This window comes from Alnus glutinosa, chromosome 11, assembly GCF_958979055.1.
Source record: "Alnus glutinosa chromosome 11, dhAlnGlut1.1, whole genome shotgun sequence".
Classification (NCBI taxonomy): domain Eukaryota; kingdom Viridiplantae; phylum Streptophyta; class Magnoliopsida; order Fagales; family Betulaceae; genus Alnus; species Alnus glutinosa.
In genome coordinates this window covers 2,505,827-2,512,096 of record NC_084896.1, presented here as the reverse complement: position 1 = coordinate 2,512,096, position 6,270 = coordinate 2,505,827, and positions in this window count along the sequence as shown.

Sequence of the window (6,270 nt, the reverse complement as noted above, 5' to 3'; positions counted from 1 at the left end):
GACGTATATGGTTGAGGCGCAATTCATGGGTTTTTGAAGGAATTTTTGCACATCCAAACAGTGTTTTGAAGGAATCAATTTCAGCCTAAGATGACTATAGAAGATGTATGAAACCTAGCCCAACCGATGCTGATGACCGAATCATGCAACGTAAACGTCATAGCCGATGGCTGCCTCCTCCGGATGGGCACATCAAAGTGAATTGGGATGCTTTCAATAATGAGGATAAAGTTTGGGTTGGATTGGGTATTGTGGCTAGAGATTGCAAGGGTTTTGTTTTGGGTGCAAAAAGTGTTACAAAAAAGTTTGTGGCTGAGCCAAACATTGTTGAGGCTATGGGGGCTCTATGTTTCCTTGATGTTTGGTTTGATGGGGATGCAGCATCAGTGGTGAAAGAAATTAACTCATCTCCCCCTTTCTTATCAAAAATAGGCTAATTTATTGAAAGCATTCATGCCGAACTAGTGAACTTCATAGCAGCAAAATTCTCTTTTAGTTCTAGAGAATGTAATGAGGCGGCTCACAATTTAGCTAAAGAGGCAACACGTAATAAAATCGAGAGATATTGACTTGAAGAATGTCCTTTGAGTATTTTGGATATTGTAACTAGGGAACAAATGCGTCCCTAGATCCCAGTTGTGGGATCAATTCTTTCTGGGTATTGATTAATGAGATATTGAGATTTCTGTTCAAATTTTTTTTTTTTTTTTAAAAAAAAAAAAAAAAACTATATAAGGGAGTGTGAAAATGGGTGTAGAGAAGTGATTTTAAAACCACTACCTTTAGATGTGAGAGGAATCTTTTTACGTCTTAGTTTGGTTGCATCTAGAGGACTGTAACCACAACATGTGCATAAATATGATATACAAATTCAAATTGGCATGCATTATTTTAAGCATACTTGTTTCAAACTTATTAAGGACATTGAGCTATTATACATTTTATGGTTAGGATTTAAACTTTGTGAATTTAAAGTGTAGATAACTTTACATCATTTATTTTTTTTTTTAAAAAAAAGATGTGTCAATATTAACATAGCTACCCATATCAGTCTCTTACAAAATAGAAAAGAAAAGCCACTTAAAAAAATGCCATTAAACTTCTTCAACTAAATGATTATATCACATCTATTCACCTTCTAACACTATAGCTCATGATCACGTGATTGCTCCTATATTGTGTAAAATATTGAAAATTAACTAGTCAAAACACCACAAAAGAATTCAAACAAAACCCAGACAAGCAACACCAAACAAAAATACCCAAAATCAAGCCTCAACCTCAATCGGCCATCAACCACCACTGAGAATAAACACCCATAAAAAAAAACAACCACCAATTGAAACTCTAACTTACCCAATCAATCAAAACTCAAAACTATAGAAATCCAATAAATCTAAACACAACCTAATGAAATAACCAAAAATTACCTACCAAAACTGATTATGAGCTTTCTACCTCATCAACTACGGCTCTCTCTCTCCTCAATCGCACAGTGGCTAATGCAGCAACGAGGTGGTGCCACGACCTTCAACCTCCATAGACCCAACTCTCTCTCTCTCTCTCTCTCTCTCTCTCTTTCTCTTTCTCTCTCTCTCTCTCTCTGTGATTTTATCTCTCGGGTATCTCTCTGATCTTCTCTCTCGGTTTCTCTCTCTCTTACTCTCGTCTTGATCGTCTCTCTCTTGCTGTAACAATGGATGGTGGAAGCTACATAATAGCCTGTAATACCCCAAATTAGTAATTAGAGTTAAGTTAGCCTTAATTTAAGTTTTAGGATGCTAGGGTTTGGAATTGGATTGAGATTTTTGTATTTTAAGATTTGATGTATTGGCCGAATGTTCGAGATGAGAGGATTGAATGTTCAAGATGGGAGGATCGAATGATCGAATAGTCATGGCAGAACGTTTGAAGTGGAAAGTCAAACATTCGATAACATAAGTTCTCACATTTAATTTAAAAAGGTATGTGAGAATCACATACTTTAAGGACAAATGTCAATTTAATAGATTGAGTTAGAAGAATTTTTTCTAATTCAGTTTTAAGGAAAACTTTGTCGAGCTGTGATGACTCAATTTTCTCATTCGTTTTTCAAGGCTTAACATTTTTCTATCGAATAAATCCCATTTTGAAACATAAATTTAAGTGGGTTTTCTCATTCGAATATGAAGATCGTTCTAATTGTCTAATGCTCATCTGAATTCATCAGAAAACCATGGATCGATATGTAGCCATAAAATGTATCTATATCGTTTGTACTCCATTATTATAAGGAATGGAACGTATCTAATAACCCATATCTATGACATAATGCATGTAGACTTTTTGCAATGGGTCATACGTACATTCAGCTGGAGGACAAATGGGTAATAACAATTTTGAATGGCCTTAATCCTTCCTTATCTCATAGGAGCCAATAACCTTAGGGTAATTACCTTTTTTCCCATAAATTACCAGCAACTGTCAATATGCCTCCATGAACTGACACCCCTTACCAGAAAAGAGCATCGAAGTACCAAAGCATCGTGTTGCATCAAGGGTGGTCCGCGGGCCTTATACCCGATGCTCTGGTATATTAGGTTGCATCGGGTTGCATATGGTAACGATGCTCTGGTACTTCGTTGCTCTTTTCTGGTGAGAGTATCAGTTCATGGGAGCATATTGACAATGACTGGTAGTTCATGGAGAGAAAAATGTAATTACCCCAATAACCTTTGAATGCATCCTGCCACATATACAATGTGACAAGCATACATATGAAGTTGGGATGGCCCATGACATGGCCATTCTCTTCAATCTCCAGCGTCCAAACCTCATCTACAAGGCTAGAAGCTCTTGTTTATTGGGCTTTCGCTTTCATTATCTAGCGTGGAAGTAACTATCTATGGAGTGGCCGACCACTTCTAAATAATTTTGTAGGTGATTGATCACTCCGAAATAGCAGATGGAGTGACCGGGTCAGCCATAATTGAAATTATGGATAATTAAGGGGGATCAGACTACCCAAATTTTTTGAGTCGTCAAATGGATTGTGATGTGTCAATCATGGGAATACGGTCTGTGTTGTGATGTGTGTTTTAAATAGTACTCGCAAGTGCACGAATCGTTTGCAATATAGTGTGTGCAAGTGCGAGGTCGAATCCACAGGAAAATGGTCAAATATTGGTGTCTTGTTTAATCAACCTCATTTTAACCTAGTTCCAAAGGTTTGAGAATTGATTCAAGAACAAAAGACTAAATAAAAGAGATGGAATGAAATACGCAAATTAAAGGGAACTAAGGCTAAGGAATCCACCAAACCAAATCCTACAACTCACACTCTTGGTTTCCACTTGAACACCCAAAGAACATTAAGCTTAGGGTGTCATTCAAGTTTCTTAACCATAAACCCGAGAACCATTAAATGAATCCAACACATAGACAAATCACAAAGAGTACCAATTGAAATCAAAACATCCAATGTATCATTCAATCACAATGGATATCATCATTCAAGCCGATAAAACAATGTATTCATCGGTTGAAACACATAAAATGTCCTCTTTCCACCACTAACCACATTCATTGCAAAAGATAAAGCTTTAAATGAATGGAACTTGAACAACTAATATGATATATCATTAAATGTGCAAGTGGTACAGCAAGATTGTGAGTGTCATCAATAGAAAGGTTTCATCCTCAACCCTAGTTGAGGTTACTAGCCTTCCATGACTAAGAACACCACAAGAAAATGATGAACAACCATGGAAATGAAAGAAAAGCTTTACAAAGAGAAAGTATCTGAAAATAAAACTACTGAAATACACTACAAGATGCACGAAATTAAACCTATCTACTGATTTTCTGCTCTATTCTACTCTATTCTTCCTTCTCCCAACAAGGAGGCATGGCTATGGCTTTTATAGAAGAAAGCTAGGGCTAGAAATGACTCATCTACCCTCCTCTAGGGTTCCCCTGCTGCTAGAGACAACCAAGAACACGAAACCAGCATGTTCTGCTGCGAAAATCAGAGGGAGGACTGCTTTTTGGCTTCTGATTGGGTGTTCTGGCGCGCTCTGCAAAAGCAGTTTCTGGGAAATTTCGATTAATCGACTTCGGGCAAAGTTTCGATCGATCGAATTTTAAGTTCGATCGATCGACTTTTCAGGACCTCCGAATTTCCAGTCATTTCCTTATGAAATTTGCCATTCCTCTCTTATTGTTCTACAGAAACAGAAAACACAAAAACTAACCAAAACATTAGAAAATAACAAGGCTAAAGGTCTAACTAGTGCAAATCAAGGGGTCCAAATACACAATATTTGGCACTCATCATGTTGTCACAAGAAGGACGGCCCGTTGAGTTCTTTAGTGAGAAATTGAATGAAGCTTGGCAGAAGTGGACTACTTATGAGCTGGAATTCTATGTTGTTTTCTGGGGTTTGAAGCATTGGGGACATTATTTGATCCAGCAGGAGTTTGTTCTGTATAACGACCATCAAGCTTTGAAATTGGTCAATACCCAAAGCAACTTGAACCAAATGCACGATCGGTGGATAGCTTTGCTCAAGCACAAGGCGGGGCAAAAGAACAAAGTGGCAAACGCTTTGAGCAAACGAGCAGCTTTACTCGTGACGTTATAGTCTGAGATCATAAGCTTTGAACACTAAAAGGATTTGTATGCTGAGGACCCAACGAGTTATGGACTCTATTTTCATAGTAATTGACAGATTTTCCAAAATGGCACACTTCATCCCTAGCGTGAAAATCTTTGATGCATCCCACATAGCCCATCTCTTCTTTAGAGAAGTTGTTTGACTGCATGGCGAACCCAAGTCCATCACGTTGGACCGAGACATCAAGTTCCTCAGTCACTTTTGATTAATCTTGTGGGGGAGGTTTGACACGTCATTCAATTATAGCAGCACATGCCACCTGCAATCCGACGATCAGCCAGAGGTGACCAACCGGACCCTTGATAACATGCTCAGATGCGTCTCGGGAAACAAGCCAAATAGTGGGATCTTAATCTTCCTTAGGTGGAGTTCGCAATCAATAGTATGAGCAACAGGTCTACGGGCAAATCACCATTCGAGGTTGTCTACACCAAACCTCTTAAGCATGCTTTGGACTTGGTTTTAATCCCGAAGCTCTCATGTTTAAGCTTAGCAGCCAAGAATATGGCAGAACAAGTGCAACAAATACAGGAAGATGTACGCCTAAATTTAGAACAAGCAAATGATAAGTACAAGGCAGTGGCAGATAAAAACTAGCGAGTGAAGACTTTCCAAGAAGGGGATTTAGTCGTGGCACATTTGTGCAAGAACCGTTTCCCCACCTGAACCTATGGCAAATTGAAGAGTCGTAAGTATGGACCGTTTCGAATCACAAGGAAGATAAATGACAATGCCCATGTGGTGGAACTCCCCAACGACATATTAATTTCGAACACCTTCAATGTAGCTAACCTGTTCGAATACCATCCAGATGACCCATTATATGGGGATAATAACTCGATGACAAGTTTTTCTAAAGTGGAGGAGACTGATGTAGGACAGTCTGTTGGGCCCAAGTAATCATCAAACCTCGATGGACCCAAAGTGCCGACTGGCCTCGGCAAATCACCATTCGAGGTTGTCCACACCAAACATCCTAAGCATGGTTTGGACTTGGTTCTGCTCCCGAGGCTCCCAGTCTTAAGCTTAGCAGCTGAGAATATGGCAGAACTAGTACAACAAGAAGATGTACACCTAAATTTAGAACAAGCAAATAATAAGTACAAGGCAGTGGCATATAAAAAGCAGCGAGTGAAGACTTTCCAAGAAGGCGATTTAGTCGTGGCACATTTGTGGAAGAGTCGTTCCCCCACATGAACCTATGGCAAGTTGAAGAGTTGTAAGTATGGACCGTTTTGAATGACAAGGAAGATAAATGACAACGCCTATATTGTGGAACTCCCCAACGACATGTTAATTTCGAACACCTTCAACGCAACTGACCTGTTCGAATACCATCTAGATGACCCGTTATATGGGTATAATAACTCGATGACGAGTTTTTCTGAAGTGGAGGAGACGAATGTAGGATTGTCCGTTGGGCCCAAGTAATCATCAGAACCCGACGGACCCAAAATGCTGACCGCCCCAAGCAGAAATACCATTGGGTTTTTTTTTTTTTTTTTTTTTATGTGTTGATTGCCAATATGTTTAATGACTGAGAAAGGAAAGAATAGACTGTTGACAAATTGTGATTTGCAAGATATTATGCATAATAACCTGTCCTAAATTTCCT